The 19,975-nt window shown below is 39.1% G+C and overlaps 1 long non-coding RNA gene and 3 pseudogenes across 2 annotated transcripts; 3 read left to right on the top strand and 1 right to left on the bottom strand.

Annotated features, from left to right (window-relative positions):
* Nucleotides 1-1,510: 1,510 nt before the first annotated feature.
* LOC106295932 lies at nt 1,511-2,645 on the top strand. Of its 2 annotated transcripts, XR_001261086.1 has the most exons (4): nt 1,511-1,807; nt 1,923-2,027; nt 2,271-2,401; nt 2,492-2,645. It is a non-coding gene; the product is annotated as an uncharacterized LOC106295932 (long non-coding RNA). The 2 variants fall into 2 exon arrangements; XR_001261083.1 differs by lacking the exon at nt 1,923-2,027.
* Nucleotides 2,646-2,725: 80 nt separating this feature from the next.
* Nucleotides 2,726-6,118, top strand: LOC106333867 (annotated as a pseudogene).
* Nucleotides 6,119-6,687: 569 nt separating this feature from the next.
* LOC106344185 lies at nt 6,688-8,505 on the top strand (annotated as a pseudogene).
* A 3,233-nt stretch (nt 8,506-11,738) lies between these two features.
* On the bottom strand, nt 11,739-17,269 carry LOC106333857 (annotated as a pseudogene).
* Between the last annotated feature and the right edge of the window lie 2,706 nt (nt 17,270-19,975).

The following is a 19,975-nucleotide window of genomic DNA, read 5'->3' as shown; positions in this document are numbered from 1 at the left end:
TGAAAAGATAACAATTACAAGTAAAATGAAAGACGGTTTCCTTTTTCCCCAAGCCCTCTCTCTCTCTCTCCTTGCCGTGGCCAACTCTCTCTCTCTGTAGAGTTGGGCCGTCTCTCTCTGTATGGACCGGTTATAGACCGGGCCAGTTATGGACATCCACCAATTGATTTATAACACTCCCCTTGGATGCCATAACCATTCAGGAATTGTAATGCGCTTTATGTTGTCTCATTAAAACCTTATCAGGAAAATTCAGTAGGACAAAACCATGATGAAGAAAAAAGAGTACAACACGCACTACTCCCCCTGATGTGAACCTCAGTGGAATTTCTTTAGTCTACGCATCAGATGTGTGAACTGTCCTGAACATGCAGGTGAGGAATCGGCCAGTTTTATTTCTGTACCGTAATTAGACCACTTCGACCTCTTAGGTCCTTTCTCATGTCCTTTGACATCGTGTATCTTATTGAAATAGATGAGCTAATAAATGTGAACCACATTGTCCTCGAATCTTTTGCAAATCATGTATGCATGGATCCTTTTGCAAAACGTGTACATGGTCTAGACGTGATCGTCTACCATCGACTGTTCTTATGCTTTGGTCGGACAAACTAAGCATACTCATGGACAATATTCCGAGCATGATACTATGAATTAATGATCTCAGGTTATGAGACTATGATCCGGTGTCTTACTACACGGATGTGTACCACTCGGACGTGTACCAATGCCTTTGTCCATTGATCTTTCTATTATCATCATATTCTTAATTTAATTGATCCATGTTGAGTCATAGACTTCAACTTCATAAGTTCACGGATACTCCCTTTCATTTCTTTGTCATTGACTCGATTGGTGTATTTGACTTTCATTTCTTTTTACTTTTCATTTAGTTTCTTATTTCGGGTTGTGTTCAGTTTAAACGTTTAGATATAGTATTTTATCAAATCCTAAGTACAAAGTTTATAACAATTCATCTATGTACCATGACTATAAAATACAAATATTAACTTAAACTTAAGTGTAAAAATGAGTTTTAATTATAAAATAAATCTGAAACAACATACGAAAAAAACAATGATAATAAAGTGATTTATTATTTTATAGTTCTTATTAAATTAAAACACCACACAAAACCCGATTTTGTCTATCCTTATGACAAACAATATATTGTAATCGTATAATTCTAGGAGCTCTAACTAATCTTCATATCTTTCACATTCACAACTTAAACTGACAATATTGCTTATTGCAAGTAAGCAATGATAATCACACATCACGTCTAATCTTCCCCTACCTACAATGAGTATAAAGATGAGTGTTAATGCTTCTAACTTTCATGGTTTACTTTATACAATGAGTATCTATCTATATATATATAATAATAAAGTTAACTAGAAAGGTTCCGCGCCACTTCAACACTCTATGTTCTAAATTACGACACGTGGCAAGCTATCATACAACTTTCAATTCTGTGTTTTCGTTGAAACTACTCTTTTTATTGGGCCCTTAACTGTATCAGCATCCTGGACCGAGTTGGTCTAGAGCTTTTTTTTTGTAATCGGAATCTGCATCTCCTGGAATCAGTCGCCGTAACCCTTTGGAATCCATCCCATCCGATCAAACTTTATGTAACGGAATCAGTCATAAACAGTCTTATTAACTACATCTCCCCACTCCTTCCACGACTTCCCATTCAGAGCAGCCCTCCTTTCTTCCACTCGATCGGTGAATCTGCTATAAGTATGTTAGTTTGGATCCAGGAAATTCATCATTTCATTCCTCACAATTATCATGTCGTGTAAAGGTAAAAAACGAATCTACAAACCTCAGTATTTTATTATATATTTGTTTACTCTCTACCGTTTTTTTTTTTTTTGGTAACACACTCTCTACCGGTTTAATTCCCATTTTCTAAATAGCTGAGATTTATACGGTGGCTGGCTGGTTCATGGATGTTTTCAACATCGTTGACCTAAGTGGGAAACAAAGTCATCAACGAAATTGTTCTTGAATATCTCCGCCAAGTTAGTATAATCGATGAAATTGTCCTTTTCTCTTCAATTATTTTCTGTTAGTTTTATGGTATCAACATATTTTGTGGTCACTTGGCCCGATGAGTCTTCTTGCTTCAGTTTGTTAATTAGATAAAAAAATTTGATTAAACAATATATGTTTCAACAAGTGACTAATAAAGACAACCTGCTCTGCAGTCACTGATCCAGAGAGGTTCCCCAAAATTAGAAAAATTTTTTGTTATGTGCTTTCAGGCGGAAGCAGGAGCTGAAGATCCTGTGAACCAAAAACCACAGCTTCTTCTCTCAATAAGACTTGGATGGATCGGAAACTGGAGCAGTTAGATATTACTACGAATGTGAGAATGTTGGGGATGAGGATACATGTGCGAGAGTAATTCCATTTTAGAACTATCCAACTTCCATGATTTGGATTACTAAATTGTGCTGATTAAATGTAAAAATATTATTGGCAGGAAGGTTATGGAGGGAGGGATCATGTCATACATTAAAACACACACAGGCTCATCATGTTTAAATATTTTTCTTCTCAAACCCTGTGTTGAATTCTAACAGTTGTATTAGCTTTCATGGTCACAGAGATTCTAATATAAATTACTATTGTCGTCACTGGGAAACTGCTATATTATCTATTGTCACAGGATAATTTGAATCATGATAATAAACATATACCCAAGTATAAGAAAAAGATGGATTCTTTAGCTAAATGCTTCAACAGAACTCAAGAAACATGCGATAACGTACTACAAGCAAAAGCCTTTAATTTTTTTTCGTCAAGCAAAAGCCATTTACTTGCTTGCATAGAGCCATCAGGATTGTCAAATCCCTAACTTCGAAGAAAAATATATGCCAAAGCTTCTGACTGAGAAAGAAGGTCAAAAGCCACAAAGGTTGTGAGATTTCAGTTAGAGAATAATAAATATATTCTAGACAAAGAAGCCGCTGAGCTTTGATCTTGATGATTATGAACTCCAAAGTAAGGAACAAGTAAAAAATTACAAAAAAGCAAAGGGAACAATCATGTTTACAAACAAATTGCTATCTTACCTAAAAAATTCCCTTATTATTTATATTAAATTTATTAAAAAAATATAACAACACATTTTTCGTAATCAATATTTTACTTTCAATCCAAACAAAATTTTGACATCAATTAGTGTCAGAAATGATGATTTAATAAAATACATAATAATTTATTTATGTAATTATTTATTTCCACATTTCATCAAACCAACACCAATCAAAATAAAGAAGAATAAATATTATGAATTTATTTTTCTTTTTAACCACAAAACTTTAGCTTAGACTAAAAAAATAATGGAAGAATTACTAATTACTCACAAAAATCAGTTGTACTTAACAAAATACCTTTAACATTGACAAACTTACGTAACACTAAAAGAGATATCTAAATATCACCACATAAAAATATGTAAAAATAATTGGAGACTCATAAAATAACAGTATTCATAAATCACGACGACACCAAAACAATGGATTAACCCAACACCAACACGACACCACCAAAACAATGGATTTGTCCAGCAGCTACTTAACTGCTGCCAAATAATCATTCTATATTTCGTTGAATATGGAAGATGGTAATAAAATTCAGAAGCTCTTTAAAATAGCACGATTGGGCCATATCATTAGAACTACGTTACTAAATGCTCTCAACCTAACCAAATCCACCACCCAAACAAATTTCTGCGAAGCAAACTAAAATCATAAATAACAAGTATAATCAAATTAAAATGTACTATACTTAGGGAATGGAGTAGAAAAACATGAAATTAACAATATTGATCATTAACCTCTTAAATATTTTAAAACAATATAGCAAAATAAAAACCTAAAAATGAGAAACATTGCATGGAATACGAGTTAGAAAACATGAATGTTACTCATCTGCTTTACAACATTATGCCATCCAAACAATATTAAATTTTTAAAAGTTTCATCAAACCAAAACCAATCAAAATAAAGAAGAATAAATCTTATGAATTTATTTCTCTTTACCACCAAACTTTAGCTTAGACTAAAAAAGAAATGATGGAAGAATTACTAATTAAATTATATATATATAAATTACTCACAAAATTCAGTCGTAGTTAAAAAATACATTTACAATTGACAAAAATATACTGACATAATATTAAAGGTGATATCTAAATATCACCACATAAAATTATGTACAAAACTAGCGACTCACAAAAAAAACAGCATTCATAAATCACGACGACACCAAGACAATTGATTAATCCAGCAGCTAATTAACCACTGCAAGTAATCATCCTATCTTTTGTTGGATATGGAAGAAGAAAGTAAAATTCAGAAGCTCCTTAAAATAGCACTATTGGATCATATCAATAGAACCATGTTACTAAATTCTCTAAACTAAACCAAATCCACCACCCAAACAGAGTTCCACATAGCAAACTAAAAACATAAAAAAACAAGTACAATCAAATTTAAAAGTACTATAGTTACAGAATGGAGTAGTAAAACATGAAATTAACAATATTAATCATTAACCTCCCAATTTTTTTATAAAAAAAATAGAACAAAATAAAAAAACCTAAAAATGAGATACATTGCATGGAGTACGAGTTCGAAAACAAGTTATCTCAATAAGAAAATAAGTGAATTCATGTACTTTATTTATTACGTGTTCAATTACTTTTTAGTTTTAGAATAATGCTTCAAAAACCGAGAACTTTTTTTTGCTAAGAATGTAAATATCATTACTATAATTAAACTTTGGTTACGACTTACGATTGAACTAGAATTTGCTATAAAGCCATTATGTTCTTAAGGACTGCAAAAAAGTTTTTATTTTAAAAGCCCATAAGAAACTAAAATTAATTTCAAAGCTAAAAAAGAAAGTCTAGCTGTGAAAATAATACATAAACTAGAATACAAAACAACATTTAGTGTCTCTACAAACCGCTTTTCAATCACCGAGATGAGTCAAGAGAATATCAGAGCATGACAGTTCAGACGAACACTCACTGGAAATGGCTCCAGATGGTTTCAACGGGGGCAGCTGGCAACAGCCTCGAAACACTAGTGAATTGGAGGAGGACACCAAGAGAACAGATCCCCAACTAACATGGTGAAAGACTAAGAGCCATATATTACCCAAAGTCCAACACCTACTATATACTACCCAAAAACAATTATTCTATTCGTCTATGTATGACAAAGAAAATTATAAAATATTTTGACACCACCACAAAATTTAGTTACATCTCTCCTCTTACTCAAACGATTTTATTTCATACTCTGAATATTTATTCAATACATTAGTTAACACAATAGGTCAACAAAAAACTATACACATGTCGAAGATGATTATAGTTTCAACTACTTATATTAATATATCGCAGCACACTAATACAATATTATCGCATCCATCCCAATATCAAATACATATAATACGTTACAAATATAACAAGATTTCTGCAGAACAATATACAAATGTCAATAGCACAAATGACAAATAATCCGCGCGCATACCACTAGTAATTAAGATAAAAAAAGACTTCACATGGTACAAGCTTATTTATTGTTCGCTTAATGAACAACGAATTCAGCTAAGCTTACCAACGATATTACATTGTACAAAACAAAAAATATAACCTGACCAACATTGAAATTTAACGGTGAAGTTTACTGACCTACAAAGTTCATTGGTGCTTGACGTTATGTTGGTTCTTAATGAACCTTTACCGACCCAGTTCACTAAACCGGTTTGGTTTATTTTCTACCAATTAAATCTACCGATTACTTAAGCACGTGTGTGTGCAGTTATTAACCTAATGAAATAATAATCGGTGATGTCATCTTTTGTGGAGCCGTCATGTTTATTAGAAGAGAAACCACCATTGTTGCACCACCTTCATTTCTTCCACTATATCACCTTCTCCGCTTGTACTGTCTTGGTTCAGAGAAGAGAAGAATCGCAAGCCACCGCCTCCATGAGTCATCACAGTCCACAGGAGAGCCATGCCGTGATCGTCGCCGTTACGGTCACAACACCAACCTTCTGCATTATTGTCATCATCGGAGCACCGCCGTGATGTCACTTCCTATGCTCGTGACGACGGAGCCACCACTAATCCACGTTCATCCCGGAGCCGTTAACCACACCAGTTATGAAGTCTCACCGTAGAAGATCCATCGATGCCTTGTTGGAGTCACATAAAAGATCCGTGATTTGGATAACGTGAGGATCCATAGCCACCGCGTTCGTCACCACCGACCACCGATAAATAAATAAAAATCTATCTAAATTATAATTTTAAATATAACTTAAATATAATTTTAAATAAATCAAATTACTTATTTTATCTTAATTCTATGTTAAATTAAATTAGTGTTTAGTATTTATATTAAAATATTGGTTTAAAAGTAATAAAATCTAAAATATTAACAAATTTTTATTTTTAAATACAATTTAAATTATTTTTTTTATCGCTACGCATATTGCAGAAAAAACACCTAGTGTTTTTATCAAAAAAATTAGATTTGATATTTGTCTTATACTTGCAAATTTTAAATATGGACTTGTTACTTGTCTTGATCACTTCTTTGTATATCAGTCACTCGTCTTATAAATGAATTTCATTTGTTTTGCCTTAACATCGTGATTAAAAAAAGAGAAAAAATAAGAATTTGAACCTTGAATGGCGATTCTAAAGGCTATTGGTTTACAATTATTTTTCCATCAATTACTTGCCACTTTCTTGGTGGTTCGAGATGAATTTAGTGACAGAGAGGAGTTTTTCCCCGTTGATTTCTCCACGATGTCAGTTATTCCCATGATAGATGACACGATCTATCGTGATGAAGTGGTCAATCCCAAATTTTGGGGATTTCAGGTATTTATATACCCAATTCACGGATTAGGGTTTATGCGATTGAGATTATCCTTTCTTCTCAGAAAAATCTTAATATACCATTTCTCTCTTCTACCGATTCTAGAGATGGCTGATAACATTCAAAGGGCCTTCCAAGACATTGATTTGGGGGTTAATGATGCCCCTTTTGTCTTACCAGCGGCGGTGATTCAACAAGCAGCAGAAGAAAACCGCTTCATTCTGGTGGGTCGACTGGTCATGCCCCGACGTCAGAACCTCCGTGCGATTGTATCTACAATGCCTCGTAACTAGGGTCTAGAAGGGATTGTTCGTGGTCGAACCATTGAAGGCAGGAGATTCCAATTTGTTTTCCCTTTGAAAGAAGCAATGGAGACAGTTCTCAGGCGGAGTCCTTGGTCCTATGCGGATAGTATGCTAGTCCTGCAGAGATGGACTCCTCTTATGGATATGGCGCTGCTTAACTTCATTCCGTTCTGGATCCAAATTCGTGGGATCCTTCTGCAGTACATGAATCGTGAAGTGATAGTGAATATTGCTCGCAACATGGGGCAATACATCCAGATGGATTACAATGAAGAATCAGGAGCACGTTTGGAGTTTGTTCGTGTTCGGATCAATTGGGATGTCTCTCACCCTTTGAAGTTCCAGAGGAATTTTCAATTCCAATTGGGAGTTAACACCTTGCTGAAGTTTCAATATGAGCGGCTTCGAGGTTTCTGCGAGATCTGTGGTATGTTAACACATGATTCTGGAGCCTGTTTATACAGAACAGGGGCCCTAGAGATGGTGATGAAGATGATGACAGTGAAGGTGATAATGATGACGTCGAGATACCACAAAACCAGGGTGTTATCATCGAAGAGATTAATGAAGAGGCAGCACAAGGAGATGAGGGAGAGGCAGAGGCAGATCCAAAAGAGGAGGCATATGAGAGGAACATTGAGATGCAAGAAGAAGAAGCAGATGATGAGGAGCTTTGGAGTGGGGCAGGCAAGCGCACGATGTTCACAGATGAAGTCTGCGATGAAGATGATTACTATCCATACCTTGTCCATAAGATTGGAACGTCAGATTATTAGATTGGAATTAAGAGGAAGGCATGGCTAACTGATGGGAATGTCAGCGCATCAAAGTTTTTTCAAGGAGAGTCAAGCGGTACACAAACGACAAAGAGGAAGAGGTTTCCTTCAAGTGCTGGAGACAATGATGATTCTGAGAATGAAATGGGAGATCCAAGTGATGAACAGAGAGGCATGGTGGGCCCAGAACCACCTCTCCCAACATGAGAACACTCTGTTGGAACTGTCGAGGTCTAGGCATTGACTCGACAGTTCGACGCCTTAAGGAGATCAATCACAAGTATCTCATGGACATCATATGCCTCTCAGAAACAAAACAACAAGATGATTACTTCAGGGATGTAGGTGCTCAGTTAGGTTTCCTTTCTTATGTTACGGTTCCTCCTAATGGTTCCAGTGGGGGTTTAGTTGTCTTTTGGAAGTCGAATGTATATCTTTCAGTTATTAGTTCCTCTCCTAATCTAGTTGATTGTAAAGTTGGAAGAATTAATGAAAATCCTTTCTATTTCTCATTTGTGTATGGTCACCCCAACCCGGCTTTACGACATCATACTTGGGAACATCTACAGAGAGTTAGTCTTGGAAGACAACATCAAGCATGGTTTGCTTTGGGAGATTTTAATGATATTCGAGGTAACCATGAGAAAGAAGGTGGGAGAGTGAAACCGGAAGCTTCTTTCATCAACTTTAAAATCATGATGCGGATTTGTGATTTTATGGATATAAGAAGCATCGGTGATAGGTTTTCATGGGTTGGACAGAGAGGTCTTTATCATGTAAAATGATGTTTGGATAGAAGTAGCTGTCAAATACTTCGAAAATGTATATGCTTCTTCACCAATTGATCAGAATCTGTATGATGAGGTCTTTACAGGGTTTCAGTCAAGGATTTCATTCAGTATGAATGAGGATTTAACACAATGAGTAACAGAAGAGGAAATCAAACAAGCTTTTTTTGATATAGGACCTCATAAAACACAAGGACCAGATGGCTTCACTGCAATATTTTATCATCAGTTTTGGGAAGATCTCAAGCCCGAACTTCTGAAAGAAATAACATAGTTTTTAAAAAATGGCAAGCTGGATGAACATCTCAATCATACAAATCTGTGTCTGATTCCGAAAGTTTATCCACCTACTGGTATGTCTCAGTTCAGATTTCAGACCAATAGCTTTATGTAATGTATCATACAAGGTGATCTCCAAAATATTAGTTAATCGGCTAAAGAGACATCTTGGGAGCATCATAACAGAAAATCAGACAGCTTTCATTCCAGATAGAATGATTACAGACAACATCATAGTGGCTCATGAGATTTTCCACTCTCTGAAAGCTACAAAGAGACAATCAAAGTCTTACATGGCCATAAAGACAGATGTTACGAAAGCGTATGACCGCTTGGAATGGAGTTTTCTAAGAGAGATAATGGTCAGAATGGGATTTGATGAAGAATAGATACGATGGATAATGGAATGTGTAACGTCTGTTAACTACTCGGTGCTCATTAATGGTTCTCCTGAAGGCATGATTATCCCACAAAGAGGATTAAGGCAGGGAGACCCATTGTCTCATTATCTTTTCATCTTATGTGCAGAAGCTCTGTCCCATCTAGTGAATCGTGCCATGGAAGACATGAGTCTACTGGGAATTAAGGTTGCAATGCAAGCTCCAGCGGTGAATCATTTACTTTTTGTAGATGATTCTCTGTTCTTTACTCTCGCAAACAAAAAAGCAGCAGACAAGCTCAAGAAAATCTTTGGTATGTATGAGAAGGTTTCGGGTCAAGCCATCAATTACAAAAAATCCTCAATTACTTTTGGAAAGAAGGTATCATCTGATACTCAGAGCAAGATGAGGAACATATTACAGATACATAATGTTGGTGGTATTGGTAAATATTTGGGGCTTCCAAAACAGACTAGCAATAGGAAGGCTGATATGTTTGCATACATAACGGATAAGGTAAAAGCAGTTACTCAAGGATGGAAACAGAGATATCTGTCCCATGGTGGGAAGGAGGTTCTTCTTAAATCTATAGCTCTTGCTATGCCAATATTCTCTATGAATATTTTCAGACTTCCGAAAGAAATCTGTGGGAATATTAATAGTATTTTGGCAAGATTTTGGTGGGGAAATGGAGAGAATAAGGGACTTTATTGGTATGCTTGGGAACGTGTCTGCAAACCAAAGAGAGAAGGAGGTCTGGGTTTTAAAGATTTGGAATCCTTTAATCAAGCCCTATTAGCTAAGCAAGTTTGGAGAATACTTCAGAATCCGAATTGCTTAATGGCAACGATCTTAAAGGCAAGATACTTTCCAGATAGTACAATATTAACAGCAAGGGTTAAGACAAAAGCTTCTTATGCCTGGAAATCACTGATGTTTGGAAAGGAACTACTCAACAAGGGGATGAGAATTGTAATTGGGAAAATGAAATACTACTCGTATGTGGCTTGATCTGTGGCTTCCTGAGCATCCGCCAAGACCACCACGATCTAGGAATGGTGGAATGCTGGATGATCTAGAACAAGATTTTGTACAAGGAGGAGGACATTGGAATGCTGATAAAATCAATAATGAAGTACATCCAGAGGATGTTGCAAAGATACTATCTATAAAGCTCAGTTCGAAGGCAGAGGTGGACTTATTGGGATGGAATTATAATGATAGTGGTTTATATACTGTGAAGTCTGGTTACTGGTTGGCAACTCATTTACCAGAATATGAAGGAGGACATGCTATCTATGGTGTTGAGAATATCAAACAGAGGGTTTGGAAAATAGATACTCCGACGAAATTGAAACATTTTCTATGGAAGATGACGTCAAGGTCTTTGGCTACGGGCTCAAATCTAGAGAAGAGACACATAGTCAGAGACGGACAGTGTAGGAGATGTTGTTTAGAGCTGGAAACAGAAAAACATATATTTTTTGATTACCCATATGCTCAGAAAATTTGGAGAAGAGCTGGTATCTCAAGTAACATCATAAATAGTTCATCAGCTACTTTTGAGGAGAAGATTGATGCCTGTCTACAATACTCATCTTCAACACGGCTCACACATTTTCTGAATATTCCAATTTGGATACTTTGAAGAATATGGAAGAGTCGTAATCTACTGATCTTTCAACATAAAGGGATTTACTGGGAGAGAATTCTACAACAAGCTCAAAGAGATGCTAGTGAATGGAAAGCCTATAGTAATGATATTATAAGAGCTGATCCTGGGAATGAACGGACAACCAACACAAAGATATGGCAGAATCCTTCACAAGGATAGATCAAATGTAATGTACATGGTGCCTACTCACATCAACAAAATACAAGCTCGGCAGGATGGGTATTCAGAGATTCAAATGGAACGTATAGAGGGGCTGGACAGGCTGTTGGAAAATATGCTACTAATGCATTAGAGAGTGAAATGCAAGCACTAATTATTGCTATGCAACGTGGCTGGAGTCAAGGATATCGAAAGGTTGAGTTTGAAAGTGATTGCAGTAAGATGATCAACATCCTCAATAATGAAAAGATACACTTTGCTGCCTATAATTGGATACGAGACATTAATTGGTGGAAGCAAAAGTTTGAAGCAGTTTCATTCAGATGGATTGGAAGAGATGGGAATCAAGTTGCAGATTGCTTAGGAAAATATAGATTATCTGACAATATGCTGTTTGTTTCTCATTTTTATGTCCCAAACTTTATAACTCATCTGTTACATTCTGATCAGATTAGATCATCAGTATAATAAAAGATGTATTGGAGTTAAAAAAAAAAACTTTGGTGTTCCTAAAAGGATGTTCGAGATGTGTTAATAAACAAATAAATACAAAATACAAGAAATGAGAATCAGGGGTGCCAAAAACTACAAGAAGCACCCTTTTTGCAGTACCCACTCTCATAGAATTTACATATTTTCAGCCCTTTGGGCGGATGAGCTGTGTGCGAACCTGATCCATGATCACACCCATGGCTACTGTTGCATGGCCATTGCCTATTTTTATGACTGTTGTTGAAGCTACAATTGTGACTGTTGTTGAAGCTACTATTGTGACCGTTGTTCCACCATTGCCGGTCTCTGCTGTTTCCACCGGTTCTCCTTTGCTGACTTCCATTCCCACGTGAACTGCGCTCGGTGTTTCCACGGGCTGATTCATGTGATGATGATGATAATGACGATGACCTAGGGCTCGGTTCGAAACCAACTCCGGAGACCGACTTGGAACACCTTTCAACCGATCCAGCTTCAGCTGAGGTTTCTGATCCCAGTCTAAGAGTTGTTGTCGTTAGAGTCAGGTTTTGACTTATTGAAGCTGGTGCTGGCGGTGTAAAGAGCAGGAGCTCCGGACCAGCGGTTCCACAGTGGCTAAAGAGAGTGTGGTCTTTTGCTTCTGTGTCCATTGAGTTTTTTCCGGCAGCGACATTGTCAGGAATACTCGGATGAGAAACATCCATTCTGCATGTTTCAGATGCGAGGGACATGCGTGCCACAGGGTTAAAGAAATCCTTTTCTGGCGCTTTTGTCAAATCATCATCTACATCGCAGTGAAATGTTGAGGTGGGTGAGGATGGCAAACCGTTCTGCTCCATTGCTTCAACTTCGGCTAACAGATCTGAAACTGATTCATCACACTCGTCAGGGTCAGCCACAATGGCCGGCCACCCAGATGAGTGAACCACTTGAGTGTTATCTGATGTCTGAGTTGCTGTGGCATGACCAGTTGCCAAATCAATTGGCTTGACAGACGGTGAACCTAAATCAACAGCATTCTGCTGTGTTACTTGAGAAAGCTGTCCTCCAGTGACCAAAACACTTGAAGTGGTGGTAGCCGCATCGGTGGTAGTTGTGGTGGTGGTGGTGCCCCATGTGACACCAGATGGTCCGTTGACCAGAACACATGAAGATAGAGACTGAATAGTCTCTGCCGCTTGAGCTTCCAAGTCTTCAGGGCTTAACTTAAGTGTGGGACTAGGGAAATGGATTTCTTGATTTAGGTTTGGTGCATGAACAGAACTAACAATTGCTCCATCTTGTACAGCCTTAACATCTGCGCGAACAGCACTGGACTGATCAGTTCCTGAAGTTTCTCTTACGGCAGGAGCAACCACATGTCCTGGAACCACAGACGTTGATGCTGGACAACTAACTTGAGGCTGGGGACGAACAGAACTACCATCCTCCACCTTTGCAGAGCAAGGTGCAAGAGTCACAACTTGTTTCTCTTTTGTATCGTTAGCAAGGGCACCGACAGTAGAGGACGAAGAGGAGGTTGCACTGGTGCTAACTGGCGTCGATCGAGTTCGTTTGAAGACCGTTCACATCCACGCCAGTGCTTCCAGAGTCATGCGGAGAAGGTCTTGGTTCTTGGGGAAGCAAAGAGGAGTTTGGCAAAGTAGTTGCTTTATCAAACCGTCCGGCAAGAGCGTCAGTCAGAAGCACAGACTCGTCTTGGTTCTCATGCGCTTTCGATATCCTAAGATAAGGAGGAAAATGGCCACTAGATTTCCATCTGCGGAGCTGCACCATAGAAAACGGTCCCTGGATCTTTCCTGTTGGATCTCGATAATGCCATATTTCATTCTCCTCGTCATCTTTACCAGTTACCTGCAAAACCCATAAGATTTTTATATGACATGAAACCATACGTTGGGAACAGAGTAGGAGGTATGGTCAAACCTGGTTATCGGATGAGCTGTCGCGGACCTTGGAACAATCATCCTTATTGGTAGCATGCACTGCATTTCTGCTTCGCAACACTGGAGCATCATACTTTTTCTGCGCATTATTTCCCAAGCTGTCCAGGGTATCTCCTTTTTTCTTCGGGCCTTTACTTTGTGCCTTTATGTGATTATCTGCAAATAGAAAATGTAGGAGATTGTAAACAGCATCCAGCAATCAGGAATTTTCGTAAGATAATGAAAAAGTAGCTTTTTCACATCCTAGGTTAAGGTGAGAGACCTTGTTTCCTCGTACCCAACCCTGCATCTTCTGCTGATGCATGACTGGGATCCATGCTTGGATCTTCTGGGACTTCCTGCAGAAGCCGCTGGCGTTCCTCAGGTGATTCTAGAAGCCCTAGCTTTTCTACACACTCTCTAAGCGTTGAAGATGGTTAAGAAATCAAGGACGTGAACTTTCCATGCAATCACTGTAAAAGTATCTTTCACTTTCAAGTTAACGCAAACCAAACATCTAAATGGAAAACCGTCAAGTTGTATACTAAACAAACTAAATCATCCTCTTCAAGGAACTATTTCATCAACGACATGTTGACAGACTCTATAACCAGCAAAATCCAAGGGAAATAAATGTCATATGCAAAGGGAAATAAATGTAAGCGAAGTGCGATGGATATTAATTAGTAGGGTAATAATCTCAAAAAGGATATTCCTTTCTACGACCCTTCTCACTAGCCCGATCCCGGAGATGCTTGAACTTTACTATATCAGTTTCCAGAGCCTACATCAGCAAAACGTAAATACGAAGCAAGAAAGAGTCCAATAAGGAACTATGATCAAGGGGAGCTTTAATATTTATACGAGTGATATTTGCTTTGTTAAATTGACCTACCTCATTGATTCTCATGGCTTGCAGTGTTGCTCCCGTCTTCAAGATGTCACCCTGACACCACCAAAACAAACATCTCGTCCTGAAAAGCACAGTTATAAGTACATTAAAGATACAAACATGAAACATAATTACTAGGTTACCTTACCTTATTAGTAGATAGGATTTTAACATTTTATTCATGAGCACAGAGAGAGAAAGAGAGGTTAACAAGCAATATTTAGAAAGATAGGATGTTGATATCATCAAGTAGAGTCTCTAAATATTTACGTCTCAAATAAATCAGGTTGATATTGTGAACATCAATCGCTGCATACGCATCCAGGTTTTCGTTTTGTACTCCGCCATCAGTTTTCTTACGCATCTTCCGTCTTCTATCCCTAACCGGTGGGTCATGAACAGCATGAGCAGTTTCCCCGTTTTTCGTTTTCTCATCTTTCGGTTTCTCTTGAATAAGGAAGTGAGACTCAAGAAGCTTAAGCATTTCAAAGTGACCCACTCGCTGTCTTCCAAACAACTTCACAAGCTTTTGGTCACAGATAACTTGAGACTCCTGAACAGGATCCCTAAGGTCTTTTTTCTTGATATAGTCAAGCAGAAGACCCTGCACGTCGAACTGAGAAAGAACCGATGTATCTCCATTTCTCATGAACGACAAAAACTCAAGGAGTTCTTTTGTTGCCCAGCTTGTATCTCCAGGAAGCTTCTTTAAGGTATTACTTGGATTCTTTGTATCCAACTTGCTGGGTAAGGTGGGGGAATCACTAGTCCTTCTTCTTTTTGTTCCATTCACTGCTACATCTACAGCTGAATTGTCTGCAGAATAAGCTCTGTTACGGGTGTGATCATTTTGTGACTCCACTTTAGGAGCAACGTAAGGAACCACCTTCCAAGGATTATTTGCTCTAGTAAGCTCGTCGACTGTTAGAGAAAGCTCTTCCTTCAGGCAAAGCCAATATACCTTGAACAGATACTCCCAACTGAGCTTGTCATCAAAATCAACCTTAACCTAGAAAACAAGGAAAACAATTATGACCAGCACACATTATGGTAACTAAGTATAAATTTTTCTCCCAAAACAAGGATGTAACTCTTTTCCTTAGTTTCACCAAATTACTTAGAAACAAACCCAACATACCCTAGTGCTCTTGCAAGAGCTTATTGAATACGAAACACATAACTACAAATTTGGAAAACTCTCATCATCCCCTTAGTCTCTCGTAATATATGATTCTAATCAATCAAACCCCAAATCTCTACAACTCCATGATTTTGGCTTGTGGCTGATTGCTACGACATTACCTATTGTGCCAATAGTGTCATGTGCATGGCAACACTACGATTGATTTTGATCACTTTGAAGAAATCCCTGGTTTCTTAATAAAAGAGCAATCAAACGAGATGAAAAGGCCAAACAAAATTAACAAACTATAGCTCTCTTAAGGTAAATATGGCGGGTTGGTAAAATTTCAATTGGCCTGAGCAAAATTTGCGGCAAAGCATTGAATGGAAACTATATATTGTGAAGGAATGTCTTACCGCTTCATTATCTCCTTGGGAAACTTTCTCGAGTAACATTATAGGCTTAATACATGTGCCACAAAGACCCATGTTACCCCTCACAATCACATAGTCGGCACATCTTTAATGCACCGCTTGCAAACAGAAAAAATGCATGTATAACACATGTAACTGGAAGCTTTCTGGCATGTACCGCATATGTGCCAACCTGAAATGAATGAAACAAAACATCAGTCATCATTTAAAAGATTTGACGGCATGTAACTCCCTGACAGCAAATACAACATAGTAATTAACATCGTGGACTATGTATGCCACATACCACAGTTCCATTTAGCAGCTGTTCGAAAGAATGCCTCGTCTCTCTTAATACAAGCTGGATGGTATGCCTTGGGGCAGTTCCTGAATGAACAAGACAAACCCATCATCAATATTAGTTATCAATAACACAAATATTATACCTAAAAGCTCCATAAATAACAATCATTAACACTGCCTCCTTGCTTCTTTACCAATTGTGTAACTCTATGGCATTAACCAGCGTGTAATCCAAAATAGTAACTAAAGTAAAAACATATACCATATAAAATCCAGTAACTAGCTAAACTTCATTGTTAAACATCATCCAAAGCTCTAATCCCTATCTATTCATACTATCTGTCTAACCCAACTAATTAACCAGTTACTTAACCGGTTGGTTAAGGTCTCAACACTATCCAACAAAATTGTCACTGTGAAATGGCAATGACTCACCGGCGATCACAGAGAACGAGGTCTCCACCGTCAAAGCAAATGAAACACACATCTTCTTCCTTGTCGTCATTCCCTGGCGGCGGTGGTAGTGGAGTTTGCAACGGCGTCTTAGCATGCGCCTTCGGAGGTCGGCCCCGTTTTCGCTTTACAGGGGCAGCTTCATCACCCACCGTCGGGGCAGGTGCGGGAGGAGCATGAGATTGAGTTGCACCGATCTCCCCGCATTGATCAACTCTCATAAGATCGATTCCCGTGACAGAACTCTCTTCGCCACGAGCCAATGTTTGCTTCTGGTGATTCTCCATGACTAGTCAAGAATTCGAGATATGAGAATGCCTAGTACGTACAGATCAATTAGTGAAAGGAGAAACCCTAATCTAATCTGAGGTTCGTTGGCGATGATGACGATGGAGAGAGTTATGGTTGCATTGCACACTAACCGAAACAACTTGTTAATACGCACCGTTTTGAGTTTTCTCTTTAGAGAGCGATTCTGAGGCGATTGGAGCTAGGGTTTTGAGGATGGATTCGGCTGCGCCGCCGGGTTCTCCTGTCACTCCGACGAGGGACAAGATGGCTACGGAGGTTCGCGATGAGGGTTCTACGGTGGGGAAGTCAGATCTACCTACCATTCCGAAGCTTGGGCTGAGTTGGGTGTCTGCTGCCCAAGACAAAAAGGTGTTGAAGAAGTTCAATGTTGAGACCACTAACAAGGATGGTCTTCATTCGGTGGTGATTCCGGAGGAGGCTCTAGCGAATCAAACTCCTTTGTGGGAGGACTTTGTCGTCGGAAAGTTTCTGGACATCTCCCCCCACATTGCTAAGGTCCATATGGTTTTAAACAGGATTTGGAAGTATGGTGAGGTTGCTGCGAAGGTGGAAGTGTACGAAGTAAATGCGACAACTATGAGGTTCAGGGTTCCAAATCCAAAAGCCAGGGAGAAGATCCTGAGGAAAGGTATGTGGAGTATCGCAGGTGTACCAATGGTGGTGACAAAGTGGACTCCGAGGGCGGAGGAAGAAAAGCAGGAAGAGGAGTCCATTCCAATGTGGGTTCATCTCCGTAGGGTTCCGCTTCATATGTTCTCCTGGGAAGGTCTCGGGTTCATTACGAGTGCAGTGGGCTTCCCGGTAAAGTTACATCCAGAGACGTTAGCTTGCTCTAACTTTGAAGAAGCAAAAGTCTTTGCTAAGGTTGATGTCTCTAAGGCCCTCCCCAAAGTCATCAACTTTACAAAGAACGGGAAAGAGTTTGAGGTGGATTTTCAGTTTCCCTGGCTCCCTGCCAGATGCAAGTTATGTGACAAGTGTGGACACATGGAGGAGGTCTGTAAGATGAAAGTGAAGGAGAAAGTCAGTGGGAAAGGGTTGAGCACTGACTTAGAAAAGGTGACTGAAGGTGATCTAGTTTCAACTAAGCAGCTGGAGAGTTCGAAAGAGGAATTTGCCCATATAAGTAAAGGGGGGATAGTTGAGAAGAGTTTGGAAGCTGATATACAAAAAGAAGAGAACCAAGCGGGGGGAAGGTAGTTGTTACTTCAGATGAGACGAGTAGCTGGGCGTTAGTCTCACCTGCGAAAATGGGAAGGTCTCCGACTAAGGATCAGACAGAGGTTCTTCACATTTCAGCTTCAAAATTCGCAGTCTTGAGTATTGAAGAAGAATGGGAGGACGGGGAAATACCAAATGAAAGCCACCAGTGTGCTAATGAAGAGGCTCACTTATCCAAGGAAAGTACGAATGGGGGAAGCGAGGCAGCCGATGAGGGTATCACTATTGCTAAGGCAGTTGAGGAGCAGTCAAGCTTTGTTCAAGAGGTAGATGAACAAAGTGAACCAAGTACAACAAGGGGGTCCAGAAGGAAGAAAGCTAAGTCACAGAAGGCAACTTCGGTGACTAGGAGCACCAGGTCTTCCCTCCGTCATTAATATGTCGAGCTTCTTTTGGAATGTGCGCGGTTTCAACAAACCATTGAAACATTCCGTGATGAAAGAGTGGCTCAGCAATAAGGATATGAAGTTTGGTTGTATTTTGGAAACAAGAGTAAAGGAGGGAAAGGCAGGAAGGATTTTGGGTTCAGTGTTTAAGGATTGGTCTTCGATGACCAACTACGAGCACAATCAGGGAGGTAGAATTTGGTTGTTGTAGAGAGACACTGTTCGGTTGACTCCAGTATACAAGACTGATCAGCTGATCACTGTCTCTGTATCTTTGGAAAACGAGGAAGAGTTTTTCTCTACATTTGTCTATGCTAGTAATGAGGTGGAAGGCAGGAAGCAGCTGTGGGAAGATTTATGTCACCATCATGACTCTCCTCTATTTCAAAACAAAGCGTGGTTGATTATGGGGGATTTCAACGAGATACTTGAAATGGGAGAGCACTCGGGGGGTGATAGTCTGCTTCGAGCTCCGAATGGTATGAGGGATTTTCAGAGGATGGCTCTCCACTGTCGTCTCTCAGATATGGGGTATCAGGGGCCTTTATTCACCTGGTGTAATAAAAGAGAAGAAGGATTGATCTGTAAGAAGCTTGATAGGGTCCTTATAAACGATGTGGCAATGGTTAAGTTTGCGAATGCATATTCAGTGTTTGCACCTGGTGGCTGCTCTGACCACATGCGGTGTCAGATTCTCTTCCTTCAGGGTGTGGAGAAGATCAGACGACCGTTTAAATATGTAAATGCTATAGGAAGGTTGCCAAGCTTTCTACCTATGGTGAAGGAGTACTGGGAGTCGACGGACGTGCTCTTCCATTCTACTTCAGCTATGTACCGGTTTTCTAAGAAGCTTAAAAATCTAAAGCCAATGATCAGGGAACTTGGTAGAGAAAAGCTGGGGAATCTATCTAAACGCGCTTCTGAAGCGTATAGCACCCGTTGTGAGAAGCAGCAAAACACACTTGCCAACCCAAATACGGTGGCGATGAATGAGGAAGCTACTGCGTATGAGAAGTGGCTCCATGTGGCAGAGTTAGAAGAGGACTTTCTAAAGCAGAAATCGAAGCTCCATTGGTTAGATGTGGGAGACCAAAACAACAAGACTTTCCACAATTCGATCAAGACAAGACAAGCTCAAAACACCTTGAGGGAGGTTAAATGTCAGGATGGAAGGATAGTAAACACTCACCAGGAGAT

The sequence above is a fragment of the Brassica oleracea genome, chromosome C1 (assembly GCF_000695525.1).
Source record: "Brassica oleracea var. oleracea cultivar TO1000 chromosome C1, BOL, whole genome shotgun sequence".
Classification (NCBI taxonomy): Eukaryota; Viridiplantae; Streptophyta; class Magnoliopsida; order Brassicales; family Brassicaceae; genus Brassica; species Brassica oleracea.
The sequence above is the reverse complement of the archived record's forward strand: the minus strand, read 5'-3'. Positions and strand labels throughout refer to the sequence as shown.